At 37.3% G+C, this 24,876-nt stretch overlaps 1 protein-coding gene across 1 annotated transcript in view; it reads right to left on the bottom strand.

Annotated features, from left to right (window-relative positions):
• LOC106867500 (semaphorin-5A) overlaps window positions 1-24,655 on the bottom strand; it is a 313,387-nt gene extending 288,732 nt beyond the window's left edge. The window contains exon 1 of the mRNA XM_014912385.3: window positions 24,022-24,655. The gene's annotated coding sequence lies outside the window, so the exon portion shown is untranslated. The remainder of the gene's footprint in view (window positions 1-24,021) is intronic.
• Between the last annotated feature and the right edge of the window lie 221 nt (window positions 24,656-24,876).

Raw genomic sequence — 24,876 nt, 5'->3', positions numbered from 1 at the left:
AATATATACACATATGTACGTACGTGAATATGCCTACGACGTTAGAAACTATTGTTTTTTTTTATCGGGCTTTTATTTTATTTTCCTTTTACGACGCAAACCGCAAAGAGTAAATATGAAAATATATATTTGTTAAGGTAAGGGAAACAGCTGAAACTATTGTAAGAAAACAATCTGAGGTTTCTAATCCAGATACACTTAAACGTTTTAAGTTAGAAATGAGAAGAAACTAGTGATCTGAAAGTTAAAAAAAAAAAAAATTCCTTACTAGTTAATGAGAATGATTTCAAATTTTGGCACAAGGCTAGATATTTCGGGGTAGAGGGTAAGTCAATTACATCGACCCCAGAGCTCACCTGGTGCTTATATTATCGACCCTGAAAGGATGAAAAACAAAGTCGACCTCGACGGAATTTGAACTCAGAACGAAACGAAAGGACAGATGAAATATCGCTAAGCATTTTGTCCGGCGTGCTAACAATTCTGCTAGCTCGCCGCTTTCCACTACATCATAGTATTACAGACAGTTCAGATCAGTGGTTTTCAACCTTTTTAATATGGCGGCCAGATCCAAAGCCTGAATTTTTTTATAGGGTTGTACCAAACCAAAGTAAAACACAGGTCAATTCAAAAAAATGTTATATTTACAAAGGGAAGAGCGTAGAGGGTCGCTGAAATTATAATTGGAGGTCGCATACGGCCCTGGGAGCTGCAATTGAGAACGCTGATTCAGAGTTTTATAATAATAAATACATTTTCTTTTATACAGAAATACGCCATGAATTTTGTCTCTAACACATGCACAGGAGCAATAAATAAACGAGGTAGTTAATCCCTTACATCAACCGCAGTTCTTGGCTCGTAGCATATTTTATCGAACTCGGAGGGGTGACTGACACAGTTCACTTCAGCGCGATTTGAACTCAGAACATATTGATCCAAGATAAATATTGCGAGGCAGTCGTTTTGTCCAGTGCTCTAACGATCTTTCACTCTAGTATGCCTTAAATAATGGTCACTGATTTAGGAATAAAGTTCGCATCGACCCCAGTATTTAACTGGTACTTTATTTTATTGACCCCGAAAGGATGAAAGGCAAAGTTAAACTCGGCAGGACTTGAATTTAGAACAATGAACCAGAACAAATACCTTAGAGATTATTTTACCCGACGCTGTAACGATTTTGCCATTCCATCGCCTTAGTATGTTATAAATAACGCTGTAGTATATTTGTAGGTTCAGCTTCAATAAACATGCCAGTTTGTATATTTAAGGTCTATCAACGACACCGACCAATTAAATACACTTTGGTAGGAGAGCATATTTGCTCACATAAAGAGGTTTTTTTTTTTTCATTCCTTCGTCACCTAGAAGTAACTGCATCTCCGTCAGTCTCGACGATGAGTATCCAGTTGTACGCTCAACTGAACCTGCTCATTGAATTAGCGTTTAAGCGACTGAGTTCTCATTTCACAAATTTGTTTATCCATAACGTAATTCTCAAGCAGAACCAGCGTGACGCAACGTTTTGATATTTGAATTTGCTGGTGCAACCCATCTTTCAATAAGTTCCGTTTTCCTTTGCCAAACTTCATTCACAAGATCAGGTCATTTCACTGAATAGCCTGTGGATACTGCGCTAGAACGTACGCTGAAGTAGCACCAACTGTTGTATCTAATGAGATGTCTGTCCGCAGTAAAAACTACGCTATTCGTTCCATATTGATATCTGCTGGAGATCAATATGGATCGAAATTTTACAAAATACGGAGAGAAAATAGTACTGTGAAAAACTCGTACTTTTTTCGTAAATGTATAAGCAATAGAACTGAAGTTAAACAACTACAATAACAGTAAATCAAACTGAAGCAGAGGATTCGGGTTCCCGAGAGAGGCTTTTAACTCATGTGCGCACAAATGCGACCCATATTTATCTGAAATTACATGTCTTACTCAGTGAAACTGATTCCGGTCGACAAAGGAAAAAAAACCATACTGCACCCTCAAACCCGTACTTTCCGGGATTTACTCGAGAAATATAAGAGCAATTAGTCGGGATTAGAAAACGATAAAACAGCAATTTTAAATATAAATAATCTGTTTGCGAAACTTGAATACTGAATGAACAAAATCTTACTTCAGTTTGTAATAACATTTTCAACATCTTTGACACCCCACTTTTGTTTTTTGTTCCCCTCAAGTTCGTTTATCTTTAAAGAGCACTAAAGCTATATTGAAGGAGAATTTGTAATCCGAAGATCGTGCTGGTTATTCGATAATTTAGATTTCGAGTTTAAGGTTATCTGAAGTAAGAGGTAGATTAAAAATTATACTGTTTTCATATTTATGGCTTTAAAAAATGCTCGTTATTTTAAGACTTGATTTTTATTTAGTTATCTATTGTTATAATGTAAATCGATTAATATTAACAGATAAGCGTTTGAAAATTAGATTGTAATACTTTTGATATGCAAGAATCAAGTTTCCCGTTTAGCAGTTCATTCGACTTCATTAATTGAACTTGCTATTTAATAGGATTTTTTTCTCGATATCACGAGAAAAAAAAAAGGAGAGGGAGAAAAGAAAAGCTATAATAATGATAAATTAGTTCGTTAGCTGTCACATTATTTATAAAAAAATAAAACTAAATGTCGTTTGCGTTCAGTAAATAGAAACAGCAAACATTTCTGGTTTTGTCAAAGCAAACCTTAAATTCTAATAATTATATTTGATTGGAGCTGATAATGTTTCGTAATGTTTGCAGTATCATTTATTTCATGACATTTAAATTTTGCTAATTTGAAGATTCTCACCTAAATGAAATCATTTTTATCCTTAATTAATCATTTGCACTGGAATGGTGAAAATCCAGAGGAAAATGATGAGGAGCTGTATCGATTTTGATCGTTACAGTTTAGTCCCAGGTCAAAAGCATTCCAGTCATGACTATCGTGTATGTTTTACATTAAGACATCTAATGTCTTTCCATTTTAAAGACAATGTGTGATTTGAGGGAATTCTACAGTTATTTCTAACAAGTAACCAGGTAGTGCCTCGCTCGTTTGTTTTAAATGTATTTGGTCATTAACACCACAAATTGCACTCGACACATTTTCCACCACATCTTATCGCCTTGTCCACTTGTGACTCTCGCCAACTCATATACAAATCAGCTAGTTAATAATCGAACTGACATTCACTGGTTATAATATATGTAACACTGTTATTTTCTTTAATGTTAGCGAACTATTTTCCTTAGTTAAAACAAACTTAAGTTCTATAGCTAAATAAAAGCTCTCTCAATAAGAGAAGGCTACAGAATATATTACATAATGTTTTATCGTATAAACGCTACTTGAATTTATAATTAACTATCTTATTTCCACAAAATCCGAAATGTTAGTGCCTTTCAGTAAATTGAATTCAACATACGACGACTTTCTTCACACTTTTAAAACTTCGGCTGTCATCTAAGTCGTATGTCTTCCGGTGTAGAGAGAAAATGACAAGGAGAAAAAGCAGCCGATAGTTTAAAAGGAGAGAAAAATAAGATAAATGTTGTGTAAAAACATACAAATTAAAAAAAATATAGAAAAGAATAGATGTCAACAGCCGAAAGGAAGAGTAAAAAGAAAAATACAACAGGATAAAAGGATGATATGCGGAAAGTATAAAAAACAAAACTGATCGAGTAAATAATTGAACGAAGGATGAAGATGGATAACGTCATGCGATGAGTATGTAGATGGCGTAGAATGAATAATAAAACAAAAAGGATAAAATATGTTCATGTATTAGGTTGTTAGACAGAAGAAATAACGACAAACGATCAAATGAAGTGAGATCGAAAGAGGGAAGAGATGGACGGGAGGACAATTTAGAAGACAACTAAAAGAAGATGGCAGTAATTTATACATATGTATCTCTCTTTGCAAAGCGCACAACATAGCAAAATGTCGACACCAATACGTGACATCTTTAAAAATTTCGAGAAAATGTTACCCACCTCTCTGTAAAGTCAATTGTTTAAGAAAGAATTTGCAAATAATATGAACAAAATAGATAAAAGACAAAAGAACTCTCTAGAGCGCGAACATGTGCCATTAAAGTTAACTATAACATTTTCAGCAGAGGTCAGTTATAATTGCGAAAAAATAACGTGAGAGACAGAGAGTGAGTATTAATAAACTGTAACTGGGAAACGTGTTGATAGGTTCCAGATTTTGACGATTTTGAAATATTTCAAAAAGAATCACAATAACACACAGATACTATAATGAAATTCTATTAAAATAGCAACACAGTACAGACATTAAAGAATTTCGACGCTGGGATATCTAAAATGGTAAACTCATAATTACCAGTGCTATTTTGGCATTTTGTGCCTTTTTATTCCTGCTTAGTGATTAGGGTGTTAGACTGACTACCGTTAGGTCGTTGGTTCGATTCTGAGCGGAATGGTATGCGCCTAAGTAAGGCACTTAATTTCATGATACGTTAATGCAGGCAACTGAAAATTAGTACCAGCGACAGCTGAGCCAAGAAGTAACTTTGCGACGGACTGGCGACCTATTCAGCAGGTGGTGGGGTGGGTCTTATGTTCTCAATCCCTATATGCAGTGAGATTGATCTCGAAACCACATAGCCATGCCTGTTTTAGTCACTGGACTGCGGTCATACTGGGGCGCTATCTTGACAAAAAAATCGATCCAAAGTCTGGTATTTATTTTATCTCTTCGCTGAACCGCTTACTTTACAAGGATATAAACAAACCAACCCCATTTGTCAAGCGCTGGACGGACAAACACAAATACACGTACAAGCACACGACGATTCACTCAATTTCTGTCAGCCAAATGTACTCACAAGGCATTTGTCGGTCGGGGTTATAGTTGAAGACACCCAAAATATTGCATAGTACCACAAAATCTGAAATCATGTGCTTGCGAAGCGAACTTCTTAACCACACAGACAAGTGTGTCCGTGTATGTATATATATATATATATATATATATATATATATATATATATATATATATATATATATATATATATATATAGTCAGTATTTTATATATTCGAAAAAGAAGCATACTTTTAAAACTTTTAGAGCAATAAAAATATTTTTTTTAGATACTTGATTATTATAGCTGGTCGCTCTGGTAGGCCATAACAATCGACCTTCTAAATATACACACACAATATACATATATATATATATATATATATATATATATATATATATATATATATACACACACACACACACACACACACACACGCATGCATACACGTACACGACAACATTTCAAGAGACTTAGTAAAACATACAAAGTTGACGGTAACAAATAATTGCTGATGATGACAGCTGCGTGTTTAGGTTCCCTCTAAAGCCTACAGCAAATTAAGCAACGAAAAGGAAAAAAAATAATAAGGAGAGGGAAAGCTACATACTTAGGAACCATCAACATATATACAAAAAAAAATCTTTAAGAATTCAAGTGAAAGCTACGAAGTAAAGGAGATGGATAAGAGCTTTCCTACTCTGTCATGTTTATGCATGCCAATGTATCTCGGTATCCATAGGTAAGCATCTGTTCTGTGCAGATTCTTTATTTCATTCATACCACTCACTCACCCACCGCCATCTTATTTATTAGCTCCATCCACATTTAATGCAACCAAAGGCATCACTTTCAACTCTTGATGTGAAGAACAAGTGAGATAAATTATCAACTAACAGCTAGATCTGTACCAAAAGTGACATATGAACACCTTTCATTCTCCCACCCGCAAATACATGTAGGTCTATATTTAAACTATTAAAAGCTTTATTTATAAAATAGACTATATAGAAAAAGTAGTATAAGGTTTTATGACGAATTGACGCAGATGGTTGATGATCTGACTAAATGTTTCACACAAAATTTCATTTAATCGTTCGGAAATCAAGTTATGTTTTCTAGAGTTTCCTGAAGAAGGAGGATGTCGATAAAATAAACGTAAATAAATAAAACTCAAGCGTGAATATTACAATAATTTCACTTCTGGTTCGTGTCTCGGGACAGAAATTCTAACTTGTGTATTTATTATCGCTTTATGGCAATCAATCGGTTTTGGTCTCGAGAAAGTAAAACTATATGTTCGGCAAGTTCCGTATAAATTTTATTTCTTTAATGTTTATTTGTTTTCAGTTGAACAGTCAAAAAGAGACGGTCGAACACACACATACATATACAGATCTTATGCTTCCCCGATTCGCTTATGTTTTATATGTATTTTTGTGTATGTATATGTATGTGTGCATGCATGTAGAGGTCTGTGTGTAAGCTGAAAAAGAAAGCAAAGAAATAAAAATGTTTTACGGAAGTTACCAAGCATACAGTCTTTTACTTTCTCGAAACCAAAACCGATTGGTTGCCTTATTATCTCTGTTGTGAAAAAAGACAGTGGGCTGGCAGAATCGTTTGCCATGCCGGACAAAATGTTTAGTAGTATTTCGTCCGTCTTTACCTTCAGAGTTAAAATTCCGCTGAGGTCGACTTTGCCTTTCAGCCTTTCGGGGTCAATAAGATAAGTACCAGTTGAGTACTGGAGTCGACCTAATCCGGCTTATCCGATGGTGAAGGGATCGGGCCGTCGCTGAGCGGTGGTTCATTATCTGGTGCAAAGCGCGCGGTGCATGTCGAGCGTCTTTGCGGGCGCCGACGCAGCAGATGCGCGACACTCAGTCGAAATTGCTGTCTTTGTGCCAAAATTTGAAACCATTATCTGTGTTGTGAAAGGTTGCAAACTGCAGAATTGTTAGCACGCCGGACAAAATGCTTAGTGTCGTTTCTTTCGACTTTGCGTTCTGAGTTCAAATTCTAACGAAGCTGACTTTGCCTTTCATCGTTTCGGAGTCGATTAAATAAATACCAGTCAATTATTGGGGGTCGATGTAATCGACTACAACCTTCCTCCAAATTTCAGTCTTTTGTACCTGCAGTAGAAAGGAATTTTCAGTTATGCGGTGGTACACTAAAAAGATACCCGCACATTCAAAGTGAGAACAGGAAGTACAGACAACACGACAAAACTAATTTGAATAGAAAACTGAACGATTTCAACATTTTTTTCTAGTTTTTCCTTCTTAGAATTTAAGTATCTGATCCATAATAGAAGCTATTTATTCTAAACAGTCCAAGACCAAAAAACTTTCGACTATGATTTCTATTTAAAATGCCTTATCAGTAAATAGTATAATTTTCGGCTGTCTCAGTGGGGCAATGACTGGTGTCACGTGCAACTGTTTCTTAGATAAGTGTGCAATATAAGATTAAGTGTTAAGAAACTAAGAATTATTACACTTAGGTCTTCCACCAAAGATATTAGGAAGATTATACGCAGCCTCAAATCGACACCGAATCATAGATTTGCGTGCCGAGAGAGAGAGAGAGAGACTTGCTTCCCACTCTACGGTAGGTACTACTTACCATTAACTATTTCTGTGAAAATAATTATATCTTGCCCCTTTTCTTAGGTTAAAAGTCTATTTTTAAAAATACCCCCCTTGTAAACCGAACGTAGGTAACAAGTTTCCAGAACTAATTACGTGAATATTTTACGTAAAATTTCTCAAGCATTTCAACCAAACTAAATTCCATATTCTTTAGAAATAAAGTAAAGCATTTAAAAATAACTTGACTCTCTTTCTCACTTGTTTGAACATTTTCTACACTTTGCCAAAAAAAAAGCTACGCTCTTCTCATGCGAAATATTCTTTGATGCAATCTTGTAAAATAATTTAGAATTTCAGCAAGTGTGGTTCCTTTACAGATAGGATAATCAATAAGTTCTTAAATCTAGTGAAAATATTTGGATCAAATCCAACTAAGGTAATATGCAATGTACTTAATATTACAAGTAAAACAACTATAAGGTACCAATAAAAAGGATTTTTAGTGAAACGACGCAGAGAAAAAAGACATATTTAGCAAAGATCAAAACAACTCGTACGGAACAATTCTTAGATTACAAAATTCAAATTCCAATTCGTATTAAACCCAAATCCACCGACTTGGTTCGCTATTAAAATATAACATCTACACAGTTTAGTTGTTTCAGAAGTTAAAATACATCAGGCATTATATTTGGTTTTACTTTCTTTAAAGTATATATGTACGCACTCATAGGAGGCGCAATGGCCCAGTGGTTAGGGCAGCGGACTCGCGGTCATAGGATCGCGGTTTCGATTCCCAGACCGGGCCTTGTGAATGTTTATTGAGCGAAAACACCCAAAGCTCCACGAGGCTCCGGCTGGGGATAGTGGCGAACCCTGCTGTACTCTTCCACCACAACTTTCTCTCACTCTTACTTCCTGTTTCTGTTGTGCCTGTAATTCAAAGGGTCAGCCTTGTTACACTGTGTCACGCTGAATATCCCCGAGAACTACGCTAAGGGTACACGTGTCTGTGGAGTGCTCAGCCACTTGCACATTAATTTCATGAGCAGGCTGCTCCGTTGATCGGATCAACTGGAACCCTCGACGTCGTAAGCGACGGAGTGCCAACAAGTACGTACTCATATTTACTAGCAATAAATCTTTTACAAATTGATAGGATATGCGACGCCTTAGGCAAAGTGTCCTCTACCATAGCCTTGGATTTGCCAATAACTTCTGACTGAATTTTGATAGACGGAAACCGTACAGAAACCTGTTGTCACAGAATAAACAAAATCTTAATAGTAATTTCCAATGGACAACTGATGAAGTGGTCACCCCGTACACGTCTTAAACTGGAAATGCTAATCGAGGTAGCTGATGAGAGCTTATTCATTTTGTATTCGTCGGATAGGTATCCTTATATTGGTTGTTGCTTTTCACTACGTTTTTCAGCTGTGTACGCTCCAGCCTTCTTCAGGTGTCTTGTTAATGTAATGCCTAGAGGTTCTGAGTTCAATCCCAGGCAAGGCTTTAAGGTGAATCACAAGACACCTGAAGAGGGCTGGAGCGTACACAACCGAAACGTAGTGAAAAGCAATAACCAAGATGAGGACACCACCCCGACCAATACATATAAATTTCCATCACAAAAATACTGAATTGTATTAGTGTAATTTTTGTTTGTTCTGGTAACAGTCAGTTCACATTCATATTATATATATGTATGGATATATATATATATATATATATATATATATATATATGTGTGTGTGTGTGTGTGTGTGTGTGTGTGTGTGTGTGTGTGTGTGTGTGTGTGCGCATGCACGCGTATATGTAAAATGTATCCCCGTTTTAGAATAGTTTTCAAAGAAGCAGCTAAAAGGTTTGGCTGTAAAACGTGTGTGTGTACCAGAGTAAATAATGCGCTGAGTTACATCCATTCATTCCGAAAGACAACTTTACTATTCATAATATCGGACCAGGCTGAAATAAGTACTTGGCGGGTATGTATGATTTAACTAAACCCTTCAAGACGATACCAACTATGGCACAATTCAATAAGTGAGACCAATAAAAAAAAAAAAAGAATATCATAAAACTTGGCTGGCTCTGACAGAAATAAAGTTATTTGTGTGTAAGAGAGAGAGAGAGAGAGAGAGAGAGAGAGAGAGAGAGCTTGTTTAAAGCAAATATAGAAGGCGTCTAAAGGGTCCGTTAAATAAGAAATAACGTTATATACTCGTGCTCAAACCTGTATGTATTTCAATAGGATATCATCCTGAAAATAACATGATTGTGTCCTTTATTATAATATTCTCGCTCGTTTACATCTAATAACAATGCTGATTTATTTATTTATTTCTATATTGCATTCATTCAATCAGTCATTCATTCATTCATTTATTTAGCTCTACTGGAGATGGAACGGGTGAATTCATTAACTGGTAAGCACCAAAGAATAAAACCTATTAACATTAACAATAGCAACAATATCAACAAAAGCCAACAAGGGAACCTTTCATGTGGTTTTTCGAAACATTTGAAATAGCAGTTAAATCTCCTGGTTTATTTAACCCTTTTGCCTGTCCAAAGCATTTTCGTAAGTTTTTCCTAAACGCCAAAGCTTGTTTTCAGACTTTTTAGTTCGCCCTTGTTTCATATGTTCTGAGTAATGTAAAGTTTTCCTATCATAAGTTCTAAGTTACTCTGGTGGTTGAAAACAATTTGGGAAGATGTATCATATACGATGCATGGAAGTCAAGGAAATCATGTCCCGTATATCACATGTGATACACTGGACAAGCAAAGAGATAAATGTACAGGGCATATCATATGATATAGCGCTTCATGCACATAAAATGCGAAAGGTTATGGTTGGAATAGCTTAGATTATAGGTCTATTTGGTCCTGGAACTAAACAATAACAGAATGGCTACGATGACAGTAAGAACGAGGGCAGTACCCAGTGTCAAGTTACAAGGTCTCCAAGACTGGAGAGTAGGAGATATCCTAAAACTAAAAACCTTTTTTCCGAATACAACAGAGTGGACTCCGCTGACGGTACCCATTGTATCAGGTGATGGCGATAAGCTGGGCAACAGGTTGTCAATCACCGATGTGTACCATGTCGGGATTCAAACTCAGAACGCAGAGAACCGAGACAACTACTGCAATGGCATCGTGTCCGACGTTCTTACAATTCTGCTAATCTACTCTTGAGGATTGATACAATCATTTCCATCGACTCCCGAAAGGATGACAAGCGAAGTTGACCTAGGCGGGATTTGAACTCAGTGCGCAGACAACCAAAATAAATACTGCAAGTCATTCTATCTGGCAGGAACGCAATTCGTTTCGGGCGAGCGCTTACATACATCTTCGTAAACACTAATTTCTTGTTGGTAGCAGCAGCAGTAGTGGTGGTAGTGATGGTGGTATTGGTCACGCTGATAATGGTGTGCGCATGCGCATTTGTTTTAATGCTTAAATTTGTCTTTTCAGTTTGGTGTGTACATAGGCCACCAACCAGATATGTCTGCCCTAATTAGGGCACAAATCAAATATGTGATTCACGACAAACACAAGTCCCTTAATAAATAAGATGTGCGTTATTCACAGAAGAATATCCACGAAAAAAAAAGTGTATAAGAGAAGGGATTGTGATGACGGTGGAAAAGGAAGGTAATGAGAGAGAGAGAGAGAGAGAGAGAGAGAGAGAGAGAGAGAGAGAGAGAGAGAGAGAGAGAGAGAGAGAGATTTCAATTATTTGAAAGGAGAATGAGTAACCTCCCAAAATTCACTGCATGGCAAACTGCTTAAAACAGTTAATTAATATGGATCTGGTCCACTAAATTTGATTAACTGATAAAAGTTATGGAAGTATGAAAAGAATCCACACAGCAATAAAAACAAACGTGGTGTGGGAGCAGAAGACTTGAAGAGGCACTGGCCTCAATAAAAATATCATCGCCTGTTGTTGTTGTTGTTGTTGTTATTGTTGCTGTTGTTTAACCCTAAGTCAACCAAAATTCAATAGGCCGATGATCAAAAGTAATCCAATCAAGGCCATCACAACTTTTTAGAGACACCTACGACTACACTCTCGTGTTAAATCCTTTTAACGGCGTATCTCGAAACTAGTACAACTGTAGCTGATAGCTTGTAATATAATGGGTTAATAAATAACCTTCGATGGAAAAAAAAGCTAGAAGCTACTTACGGGACGTGAACCATGCATCTTCCGTACAAATGTATAACCTAATATATTGGTTTCAAATTTTGGCACAAAGTCAGCAATTTGGAAGGAGGAGTAAGTCATTTACATCGACTCCAGTGCTCAACTGGTAATTATTTTATCGACCCCGAAAGTTTGAAAGGCAAAATCAACCCTGGTGGTATCTGAACTTAGGACGTAAAGACGGACGAATTGCCGCTAAGCGTTTCGTCCGGCGTGCTAACGATTCTACCAGCTCGCCGCCTTAATGCATAACGTAATATATTACAAGTTATTATTCGTTTCGAGATATACCGTTAAATAATTTATATATTTCTCAATGCTTTTACATTTATACTTTGAAATGTAAACAGATTTACATCAATCAAGGATTTCACTGCTGTTTCTGGTAGACTGAGCAATCTCTCAGACCCAGATAAGCTTTCCCTTTCTGACTCACGATGCGAATAGACAGTGATGTTTCGAACACGACCATCCTATTCTTTATATATATATCTAGAATAACGTGAAGTATGGTCTGCTGGACCTTCTGAATGGCACACAGACGAAAAATCATTTTAAAATGCTTTTTTTAGTGCGGCTCGCCTGAGGAAGAACTATGTCTTATGAAACCCGCTTCTCGAAAAAGTTTGTCATGCCTGATCCAGAACATTTTCTAGTATGCCCTTCACATTTTAAGACGATAGACAATGATGTGAGGGAGATTTGGCTGATCAATCGTATAGAGAGGGAGAGACACAGACGTTGATACGAACTATGGATTGGAAGCATGCTCTCGACAACTGTGCAGAGAGAAAGTAAAATAAATTGAAAAACGGCCCTGAGTGTATTCAAACGCTTTAAATAAGCGATTCGCAAACTGATATGTATCTCCTCTCCACCCCCAAAATTAAGGATTTTTTTTCTTTTGGCCCTTATCCTATTCGTACATTAATGAGAAAATGAATCAGAGTTTGCATCCGTATATTTCTTCTTTCCTTGCCATGTTTTTGGATAATTTAAAAACCATATTAATTTTATTAAGTATGGCAATTTGTCCGACCCTTTTATATTCCACAACATGCCCCTCCAGGAGATGAGGTGTGGGAGACAATATTTTAAATGACATATTCAGTATTTTATTATATAAAGGGGTTTGAAAACTTCGACTAAATCTCCCACCCTGACAACAACGTTTTAGATTTTAAATTGATCTAAGTTTTTTCTTTTGCTTTTTGTTGGCTAAGCGAGCCATTATTAGTGGTGGAGAAAGAAAGACTGCAGTGAATAAAATTAAAAACAGAAGCAATTTTAAACGAAATTGAAATTTACGAACTAACCTAAATTCAATAAAACTTGTAATTAGAATCGATTAAGAAACCATTTTTCTAAGTGCTTATTATAAAATGATCCGAGTTCAAATTTCAACTTGAGATTTTTTTTTCCCCAGCACACCCAACCGATTCCAAATTTAAGAAAAGATCTTAGTTATTTCAATTGGAAATTTCAAAGTCCTATAACATCCACCCACGCACATCTATCTATCTATCAATCTATCTATCTAAGGCAATAATCCAGCATGGCCACAGTTCATTGATTGAAACAAGTGAAAAGTGTGTGTGTAGCTGTGCTTAAAAAGTTCGCTTCGCAAACACGAGATTCCAGGTTCAGTTCTACCGCGCATCATCTTGGGCAAGTGTTTTCTACTATAGCCCCGGGTCAACCAATGTTTTGTGAGCGAATTTAGTAGAAGGAAACTACATGGAATCCCATTGTATATATAAGTATGTACGTGTTTTATTTTTGCTCTATCACCCGCCACTGCTTGATAACGTGTTGGTTTGTTTACGTCCCCAATGGAAAAAATGCTAAACTTAAAACGAATAAGTAATGTTTGACGAAACTCGCCAAGGCAGTCCCCCACCATGGCCGTGGATCATTGACCGAAGCAAAAAAAAAAAAAACACGGGTAATGGCGTCACTCAGTTCAGCACCACTACTTGGATCTTGAGTACTTTACGTGTGGTCAACATAGTCGTATGTATTAGGGTCAGATGTCCGGTTTGAGGCGAATCACACACGCATACATACATTTCCATCAGTCTTGGAGGACTTAGAAAATTAATACAGGTACTGCTCGTCCTCCTCTGAATCACACATAAAAATGGCAGACACGTGTGTGCGCGTGCGTGATCGCAACGAGTTTATTACATACTTAAACTAAGTTTAAGTAGTTTGTGAGCTACAAACGAGAAAAAAAGAAAACTTCCTATTACACGAACAAGGAATTATGTTTAAGGGTACCATAAAATAAAACAACAATAAGAGTCACAATAACAATCTGCTGGATAAGATGGGGGTGGGGGGTGGACAAAGGTTATAAAAGACGAATCCCATTCGTTTCGTGCTGAGAACAAACAAATGTTCTATTCTGAAAGGGGATGAGTGATTTAGAAGCTTGCTTTCCAGCCGTGTGACTCTCGGTTCGGTCCCACTGTACGGTACCTTGGGCAAGTGTCTTCTAGTGTAATGAAAGAAAGCATTGCGAGTGGATTCGGTAGATGGAAACTGAAAGAAGCCTGTCGAATATACATATATAGGTAAGTGTGTGCTTGTCCCCGCTCCACCTCATGACAACTGGTCGTTCCCGTAACATAGCAGCTCGGTAAAAGAAGCCGATAAAATAAGTGCCAGACTCTAAAAAATATCTACTAGTGTCGATTTGTTCGACTAAACCTTACAAGGCGGTGCCCCAACACGGCCGCAGTCCACTAAGTGAATGAAACAAATGAAAGATAACAGATACATAAAATAACTCCCCAATACATCACCGTTCAAAGGTTTGAGAGTGGATTTAGGGAAGATGGAACTTGAAAGAAGCTTGTATAGATGTGTAAAGGGTGTGTGTGTGCGTGAGTTCATTTCCAGATTTCTGTAAAAACATATTCGGCCACAAGAGAAAAAATGCAAGAATAAAAAAAAATAATTTTAAAAATTAAAATAGAACAGTCATATTTTCAACATAAAATGTTTAAAAGAAAAGCTGTTTCATATATATATATTCCAGATTATCTCAGCCTCATGATCAGGATGCTAGAGCGTTCTGGTTTTTTGTGGTGCCTTTCTTTTAATTACCGCTTTATATTTATACAAATGTTCTCACATCACTTGACTGTTAGAGAATTAATGTTCTACGATATCGATACCTACACACAATACATAACACACACCACGCACACAAGCACACACAACCATCACAGTTTCCGTTAACAGAATTTCATTTAAGTTATTAACCAACACGAATCTATGAAGGAGATATTTGTCCAAGTCTCCAAATAAAGGAATCTGATTTGGAACCATGTGGTAGCAAAACTAACCTCTTATACACACGTATATGCTTGCAGCCATCTAAGTATAACTGCTTTGGAAAACATACAATAAGAAATGACTGTAATCCATAGATTTATGCTTTTGCCATATATCACTTTTCACATAATAGATCAGAATAAGTATGCGCAACATTCGTTATAGAAACACTTTAATTGACATGCTGCTCCGAAACCCCCAACCCCTGTTGCATTATCGGCTTAACGTGCAAATCTACTGTTGCACAGAAGCCATCACGCAACCCGTAATCTGTAATAAGAATCTGGATCTATAATAAAGGAGGAATGAAATGAGTGAGAAATTTTGGTTTTAAATTAAACGTCTGCAGATGACTTGGTATCACCAATAGCTAGATGAAATGTAAGGTGATGGAAAATAAACACGGTGTGTTGGCAGGGTTGTCTTTACGTTCTGAGTTGAAATTTCGCCGAGGTGACTTTGCCTTTCATCCTTTCGGGGTCGATAAATTAAGTACCAGTTGCGTACTAGGGTTGATCTAATCGACTGGCCCCCTTCCCAAAGATTTCGGGCCCTGTGCCTAGAGTAGAAAAGAATTTCCCACCTGCTGGAAGTGTGTTTAATTTTGGCGATTCCTTTCGCATTGTCAGGTTGACAACTAATTTGAAGTATTGAAGGTAGATTTAATATTCCTACAAAGCATTCCTTATGTGCATGGGAGATTAAACCAAACTTTACCATTCATCTTTTGCAGAGGGTAAAATAAATAGAAGTAACACAAACAGTTCAAGCAACGGAATATATTTTATGCTATACAGAAGAGAAATTCAAATGCTTGTTTCAAAACGTGACACATGAAACCAGTGTATGCATATTCGCGCATATATATATATATATATATATATATATATATATATATATATATATATATATATGTATGTATGTATGTATGTATGTATGTGTGCGCGCGCGTGTACATACAGGGAAAGACTGACAGTGGCGAAGCTAATGCAAAGCGCAACTCTGAAGTCACTATTAACGTTCTCCACACTTAATGTCAGTGAAACTCGCGACATATCTGATCCAGCGGGAAATTTGTGCTTTCGGTATTCTGCAATCAGAGAAGGACATTGACTGGCTACGACGCAAGGCACCAGACATGATCGGAATATCAATACGAGAGCATATCTGAAATAAAGTAATTCGAGAATGGAACGGATTGAACAACTTACGAATTCAGGATCGTCAAATACAAAGAGAAACGGGATATGAGCGATCTTACGGTACAAGTCCTAAATATCGGCCTTTTCCGTAAAAAGTGTCTTCGGCGATCTTTACCAAAGATCGGGCCTTGTCCATAACAACCGCACGATCTTCACTACGGTGTTAGGGTAGGATTTTAGTGTCAGGGTTAGGGTTAGTGTTTAGGGTTAGGGTTATGGCTACGGTTAGGGACGGAATTCCCTAACCCAAACCCTAAAACCCAAACCCTAACCCTAAGCCTAACCCTAAACCCTTCAAGAGAAATGGCGCTCTCTATATCTCTTTCGCTTTTATGACATCGTTTCCCTGTTTCTCTCCAACACTTTTTACGGAAAAGGTCGATCTTTGGTAAAGATCGCCGAAGACACTTTTTACGGAAAAGGCCGATATTTTGGACTCGTACCGTAAGATCGCCGGGATATGATGTTTATCCTTGCTTCATTTATTTATTTTGTCTTCTTTTTTTTTTATAGCCAGTGTTAACAGAGAAAGAGCAGCATCAGTTCAGGGCCCTTCTCAGACGCTGCGTATCTGCTATCTGCATCAGAGTCCTTGGTTTTTACGATTAACGATGTTCTCACTGATGGTGTTCGGCCGAGATAAAGATTACGAGCAATCACTCAAGTGTCAATTACGAATGACGTCAAACTGTTACGATCAGTAATTTAAACGGGATTTGCAGACATGGTTCGATGAGAATTTTACGTATATTACTTATTTACTTATTTATTATGAAATTAGCGTTTTGAATTAACTTGTTGATATCTGCGTAGCTAGCAGCACATGAACACACACTACACATAATATGTATACACTAGCAAGCCCCGTGTCGTCAAAAATGACGGTTAATTGTAGTATCTTATTTACAAATAAGGTACAAAACCAAATTTTTAGTTTAATAATTATTTTATTACCAAATCTTTTGCGAAAAAATTCTACTCGCAACTAACATCTTCATTGCTTGTTTCCTTCAAAAGAATTTTTAAGTTTTCCTTTCTTCTTATACGACTTAAGGTCACATAAAGCTGGACGTGACTAAATACAGGGGCTGGCAAGTAAATACCAACTTTTTCGAAGCTCTGTGCATTTCGTCCATTTCTAAAAACTGCGTTTAAATTCCGCCCAGGTTGATTTTTGTCTTTCATTTTTTTTTTTTTTTAGTTAATCAAAGAAGTACCAGTTCTGCACTGGGGTCAATATAATCAACTTAACCCCTTCCCCCCAAATTCCTGGCCTTGCTCCAGAATTTGAAAACAGTATATATGTTACTGTGTACTGATTGTGTCGTTGTAGTTTAACCCTCAAGTCAGCTTTGATCAAAGAGACTACTATGGTCACAGTCATTTCAGGTGTAACCATATCGTCTCTTTTAAAGATATCTAAAAATAACAAAACACAGTCGTCACTTACAAGCGAGTATATGATTCGGTTGGTAGAAACGCTATGACGAGCTTAGCAGAAACGTTAGCACGCCGGGCGAAATGCTTAGTGGTATTTCGTCTGCTGTTACGTTCTGAGTTCAAATTCCACCGAGGTCGATTTTGCCTTTCATCCTTTCGGGGTCGATAAATTAAGTACCAGTTACACACTGGGTCGACTTAATCCCTTTGTCTGTCCTTGTTTGTCCCCTCTATGTTTAGGCCCTTGTGGGTAATAAAGAAATAAGAAACGCTATGAATTCGCTGTTTTAGGTGCCCATGTAGTCTCGAACAGACTGACACCTCCTCAGACCTCCCAGTCTTGACCCAGAGCAGTGATTCTCAACCGGGACCCATACGACCCTTGGGGGTCCATATAAGATTTTGTTGTTAAAATTTATGAGCAATAAATTACTTATACTTTTACAATACACCAAATATTTTAGCATTTTTTATAAACAATTGCTAATAATATTCCATTATAAAAATATAAGAGGATTTTTTTAAACATCGAATGGCTATGGAGGCCCCACCAGAGAAAATATGAATCAGAGGGGTCCATAGGCAAAAAAAAATGGTTGAAAACCACAGCCATAGAGGAACATCGAGAATATGGCAGCTGGAGGAATATGAGAGTAAGTAGACTGGAGTAACTTAAAAAAAAAAAAAAGACTGCGCCACATGCTCAAAAATCGAACCTCCAGCTATTTTGATCATAACCAAACGGCCCTAACCACTAGGCCATATTCTTTCCTTAAAGTGCATTTATCTAACTTACCCTTTCCTTTTTTAAAGTAGGGTTTGTAATCTGAGAAAGAGATTTAGCTTGCTATTTCTTTCAAATCGAGCGATCGCTGTCTTAAGAACGAACCTGCAGCTTCACGGCTCCAACCACTAGGTCACATTCGTTCCTTAGGGTACATGATCTAATTTGTCCTGTCTATTTTTTAAGGTAGGACTTGGGATTTGAGAAAGAGATTTAGCTAACTATTTCTAGCAAACAAAGTGACCACGTCGCAGCTCCCCTCACCTGCATTACAGTAATGTGTATGTGAGGCAATTTAAGTGATCTTTATGTAAGCGAAGCGGAATCCACAACGACGCTTCTTTGGTCTACTTTACACCACCTGAACATAAAAGTAAGGTATTGTTTGGCAGCAGGTGATTACTAATGAGACAAGCTAAGTAGTAGATACAGGTGTGAAGGAAGGGATGGGTGCAGGTCTAGACGTAGCTTGTAGTTTAGAGACACGACTTCACTTTTAAAGAGAAGGAATTTTCGCAAGCTTCCGGGAAAAGTAAGAGAAAAAAAAAAGAACCACACCAATTTTTCTTTTGTTTTCATTTCATGTATTTTTTTTTTCTCGGTATTCAAGTTTTTCTTTACTTAGGAATTAAATATATGTATGTGGGTGTGTGTGAGAATGGAATTTTCTCACACACACACACTCACACACGTTTATTGCCTCTCACTCGAAATACCATGTTTTGTTGTTTTAGAAAATACCGTCTTTACCCTAATTACAAGCAGAGATTTAGACTTAATTACCAAAGGCACAGACGAATTCAAATGCCAAGTCTTCGGTGACGTGACATAGCATATTCTAAAAAAATGAAAGAAAAGAGAAAAAAAATGTTAAGCCCAGATCAAGGAGTATCCGGCGTTACCAAAGAGTCTTAACCTTACTTAAGACGGGTATATAATGTGATTTGTGGGAGATTTGGCTACTTTTTCTAGCAAGCACTCTTTCTGGTCAGGTCACTTAAAAGTCTGTTAGAAACCAAATACGTTGCGTGTTTGATGTGAACACATAGCAATATATATATATCATCCATCTACCACCCTCACTATCTATCTATAATTTACACACATATATAATGTTAAACTTCACGAAAGATATTACAGTTTTTTTTTTTGTTTTGGTTTAAGCCCCAGTTTACCTCTCAACCCCGGAGACTTATGAAGAAAAGACTACCACGCTGTGAGTGACCAATCTGTTGGTTTGGGGATTTGATTTTATTTCTCATACAAACTATATTTAGGGCCATATTATTTAATGGTTATGATTTGAGGGAGATTTGGCTGCTATTTCAAGCATATTGAGAGACTATGTAGAGCAGGCATAGGGAACCTTTTCTCGAGAAGGGGGCCGCATGAGAACTGGTTCATCATCAGTAGGGTCGCATTACAAAAAAGTTCAAGGTAACTTTTCGTTGGTGTGCAATTGGGAAAGTCCCGCGGGCCGCAGTTTGCTCATGACTGATGTAGAAGTTTATTCATTAACACAAAATTATATAAGAACTGTTGATATGTATGACCACCACGACGGTTACCGTACCTCCTCTATCCTAGTTTTCACAACACTAACGATTCAAACTTATACGTCAGCAGTTCCCATATTTAGGGGTCGCGACCCAATTTTGCATCACTGTATAAATCAGAAAGGGTCCCAAAAAAAGAAAAGAAATTGACATTTGAAATTTTTGTTAAACTATAAAATCTTCATAAGTTATTCAAATGGCACGTTTAAGAAGTTCGTTTCACCACCACGTGGTCGCGGGTTCAGTCCCAATACGCAGCCATAACGAGCAAGTGTTTTCCAGGGCCTCAGACTAACCACTGCCTTATCTATGAATTTGGTAGACGGATAATTGGCAGAAACGCATCGTGTGTGTGTGTCTGTGTGTGTGTTTCTTTCAGTGCTTGACAACTGGTGTTGCTTTGTTTATGTCCCTATAACTTATCGGTTTGGCAAAAAAGAGGCTGATAGAATAAGCACCGACATTTAAGGATTGGGGGTCGATTATATGGACTATAACCTTCAATACGGTACTACAGTGACCGAAACATGTAAACTAATAAAAAACAAATTGTTGACTACAGAAAGGTTACAACCAGTGCCTACTGTTTTCGGGCTTTCGAGGGTTATTTTAAAATTGAAGGGATTTCTTCTCGAAAGGGGCTCGACATATTTTCCCAGAACCCTTTCGGCACTAATGATCCCTGCCCGATATATCGGTTGAAACACGCTCTTCGAGGCGCTGCCAGTGTCATTTAACGGCTGGTGTTATGAGGGTGACGTAGCATCGGGGCCTTGAGGGCTCATGAATAATATAACTTCGTCCTATTTCGATGTGAGTGGGGCCCAATTCTTCGGTACAGTATCAGAGTCTACGAACACCTAATATACAAGATATACTGTAAAGATTGAAAAATGTTTTCTACCCCTCAAGAAAAGTATCGAATGTTAAGTGTACCCCAAAGGGTTATATATATATATATACATAAAAAAAGAATTGAACCCCGAATATTGGACTTACCAAACTAGGCTGTGATAATAAATTATCAGGAACTGCTACTCTAAGTGGTCGCACGACCGGCTAGATATAGTAGCTAAAATCCCCTTAAACCACAATCCAACTCTCTTAAAAAGGAAGACACAATTTGGATAAGTCTTGGATACATGTCTGAAAATATCATAGGCTGGCTGTGGTTGGTGAGTAGACCTAGGGTTAAATAACTAAACATTTTTCGAAGTGAAAAGAAAAAGATAAAAAGATTATCCAAATGCAGGTATGGAAAAACTGAGAATTCAAGGCACTTATATTTTAATTAGGAAAACAAAAAAAAAGGGTGGGAGGTAGGTGTGTGATTATTAAGCTCTGGATTCGAACCTACGGCGCAGCATCTTGGGCAAGCGACTTCCACTGGGGAACAGAGTAATCAATAGCTTATGAATGGAATTAGTAAACGGAAACTGTGCGGGCGGGCGGGCAGAGCGTGGTATGTATATATATATATATATATGTGTGTGTGTGTGTCTATGGGTATGTGATTGACTACTAGAGTATAAAAAAAAATTGCGTTGTGACGAAAATGATTATTCAGCTATTTGACAGAGATCGATAAAATTAAGTACCAAACTTAAATAAGTACTGGGGGCGTGGGGCGGGGGGTGATATGAGCGACCAAAACCGTTGAAGATGGTGCCTCAGCAACTCTACAGTTCAATGAGTGAAAACAGAACGACTTAAAATCAATTAGGAATCGAAATCGCGTCGCAGCGGACTTGAGGAAAGCGATAGAAAGAAAAAGAAAAACGTCGTTGATTTTGTTTAACCACAGGCCAGCCCTGATAGAGCAGATTTATGATCAAAGGCCTTCCAACCGTGACTATAATGTTTTGTTTTGTTTGTTTGTTGTTGTATAACGGAGAGATTCGAGGGAGAGATTTGACTGCTATTTCTAGCAGATAGGCCGAACGACCGCGATGAGATACTGGCTATTTCGGTGGCTCGTGCGTGGTGTTATGCTGTTCCTGTGTCTTTGCTGAGTGTTCGGATATGTCCGTTTGTATGTGTATATTGCTCTGTGTGTGCGTGCGTGCATGTATGTGCGTATCTATGTTATTGTGAATGGGAATGGTGTATGCTTGCCGTGTGTGCTCGTAGCATGGCATGGAGAGAGAGAGAGAGAGAGAGAGAGAGAGAGAGAGAGAGAGAGAGAGAGAACCAATTTTAAGACCCTTGTTTACATTCCATAATGATGGAACTTATGATATAAAAACAATGTGGGTTAGCGGTGTTGAATTCTGACAGAGAGTGTGTTTGGTGTGTGGGGCTGGGAGTAAGAATAAAGAGAAGATGCAGAAAAGGTAAGGGTGACTATACCTACATCTTTGGCAGGGATTGTGTTGGTATAGGGGAGGGGGGGTCTTTACTGAAAATAGAAGCTAAAGAAACAAGGCGACTTTCGTAGGCTTTTCTCTCTTATCAACCATTATTATTACATCTGTGTATTCAATACTTATACGTACATTCACACATACAAACACACATATATGTAAATATATATATATATGTAAATGCACGTCAGCAGCACTGTCCAAAAGAGGTGAGGCAGAGGTACATCGAACTCCGGTCTTAGAAGATAATGGTGTCTCAGAAAATATATGTATAACTCACACACACATCATATATATATATATATATATATATATATATATATTGAAGACTAACGTTTCGAGGAGGGAAGCGTAGCGTGAAAGAAACTTAATACCTCTTGATGAAAGAAATTGTTCTCAGATCCCTTCCCCATATCCTCTCACGTCTGTGTAGTATTATTGTACAAGGAAACAGTCAAATTATTTATACACAAGTTGCATGCATTTAGACAAAGAGAGAGAGTAAAAAAAAAAAGTTTTCGAAAAGTGGATAAACTTTAAGCATTGATCATGTCGCTGTATTTGTTTTGTTGATGGGGCCGATCACAAATATTACTGCCACCAGTACAACTAATGTTTAAAATGTTCTAAACAAGGTACAAAATGTTGTAAGGTTAGGTGTTAGCAAGACGAGATGTACAGTCTAATTATTAATCAATCACCTTCAGTCATTTTTACAACTAGTATCGAATTTTATCGATACTGGAAGGATATTTGAACTCCGAACACTAAATGATAGGCTGTTAGTAATCTATCCGTAAAACATTTTGGGCGATGTTCCACAGATTATGTCCACCACCACGACAATTTTCACGCAAATATTTGGTATTAAACATGTACAGTCGTAAATATAATCACCCAGCAAGCGGAATCTGCGACTAAGTTTCGATTCTAGCACTGTCGCTATTTCGTTACACCTTACGCTTTAATCACCTTAGAACATGCGTGTACTCCATACATAATCATCTTCACCTTATCCTTCTCAATATATTCACTTTTCTAAATATCCAGCGAATGAGCTAAACAGCACTTGTATATTTTTCAAATCACACCTTTACTGTCCTTTAAAAATTAAGGGTTCATTGGTAGACTTAGACACAATGTTCGATAAAACACTGACTGAAATATGTGGTGTATGGCTGGAACTCTTAGATTATTAGTCAGTCTGTTCGATCTGTGGTTAAAATAACTACATATCTAAGGACTTGTGTAGCAACTGGATGTAATTAACAAAGGACCCGGTGAGGACGAACGCTCCCCCTGCGAACAGAGCCCGCAATTCGGTTTCGATTTGGAAATTGTAGATATTTCACTTAGTGATCCGTATAAAGTTTCTGGGGAAAAAGGCATGAGTGCCACATGATCTCATTTGCTCCCCACCCTCATACAAAATTTGAACAGCTGTTCATATTGTAAAGAATGCAATAAATATGCATGCTTTTCTTCAAAAGTTAAAGACACCAGAATTGAATACAAACATACAATATATATATATATATATATATATATACAAATTCCTAATTTCATACGCAACTAGAAAGCTGAAAAGTTGTACATATAGATAGATAGATAGATAGATAGATAGATAGATAGATCAGCATATATGTATATATAACCAGTGCTTTTCACTTACCTTGAATTATTATTCGGTTAAAGTTTCAATCAAGACGAAGGTAATAGGCCTCTCAGGACAGTGCATGTAGTAAGTATGAAAAAACCCGAAACAGTGTTTACAATAGCAAGAAATAGTAAGAAGTGGAAAGCAAAATAAAAAATATTTTTTAAAAATGGAAAATGAAATATATAAATAAATATTTTTGGTCGACGTGAAGTTGACTATAGTACGTGTGCACACTATATCGCTCTAGCTGTATGAGTGTATATACGTGTGCGTGTGTGTGAGTATGTGTGTTTATGTGTATATATATCGGTGTAAATGTTATATGACTGGAAAAGAGATAGGAGGTATGAAAGTATGTGTATAGAGTGTGAGAAGGGGAGGGAAACAGATTAAAACAGTATGAGAGAAGGAGAGGGAGGGCGGAAAAATAGATAGAAACTGTCAGAGAGAGTGGGGGGAAAAGTGTGAGAGAATGATTAGAGAAAGGGAGGTTTTAATGAAGTTCGAATGAAGATTGTATGAGACAAGTAAAGGAAAGAGAGAGGAGGAGGAGGGGAAGGAGGAGCAGGCGGTATGTGAGTGAAAGTAAGAGGAGTATATGTGTGTGAGCGATTCCTCTGTCCGATGTGAGCGTATCTACGTGAATGAATGATATTGAATATGTAAGATTTAATAAGAGAGGGCGGCGACGGTGGTGGTTATATCAGTAGAGTGGCAATGTTAGTAGTAGTAGTAGTAGTAGTAGTAGAGGTGGTGGTGGTAGTGGTGTCTATAATAATAATAATTATTATTATTATATGGAAGGTTAACTTATAAGTTAGCTCGGTAAGTGTGATGAGTTGCGCATCGTATGCTCTCTGTTCATTT

Source organism: Octopus bimaculoides, chromosome 6 (genome assembly GCF_046866305.1).
Source record: "Octopus bimaculoides isolate indiv1 chromosome 6, ASM4686630v1, whole genome shotgun sequence".
Classification (NCBI taxonomy): domain Eukaryota; kingdom Metazoa; phylum Mollusca; class Cephalopoda; order Octopoda; family Octopodidae; genus Octopus; species Octopus bimaculoides.
The sequence above is the reverse complement of the archived record's forward strand: the minus strand, read 5'-3'. Positions and strand labels throughout refer to the sequence as shown.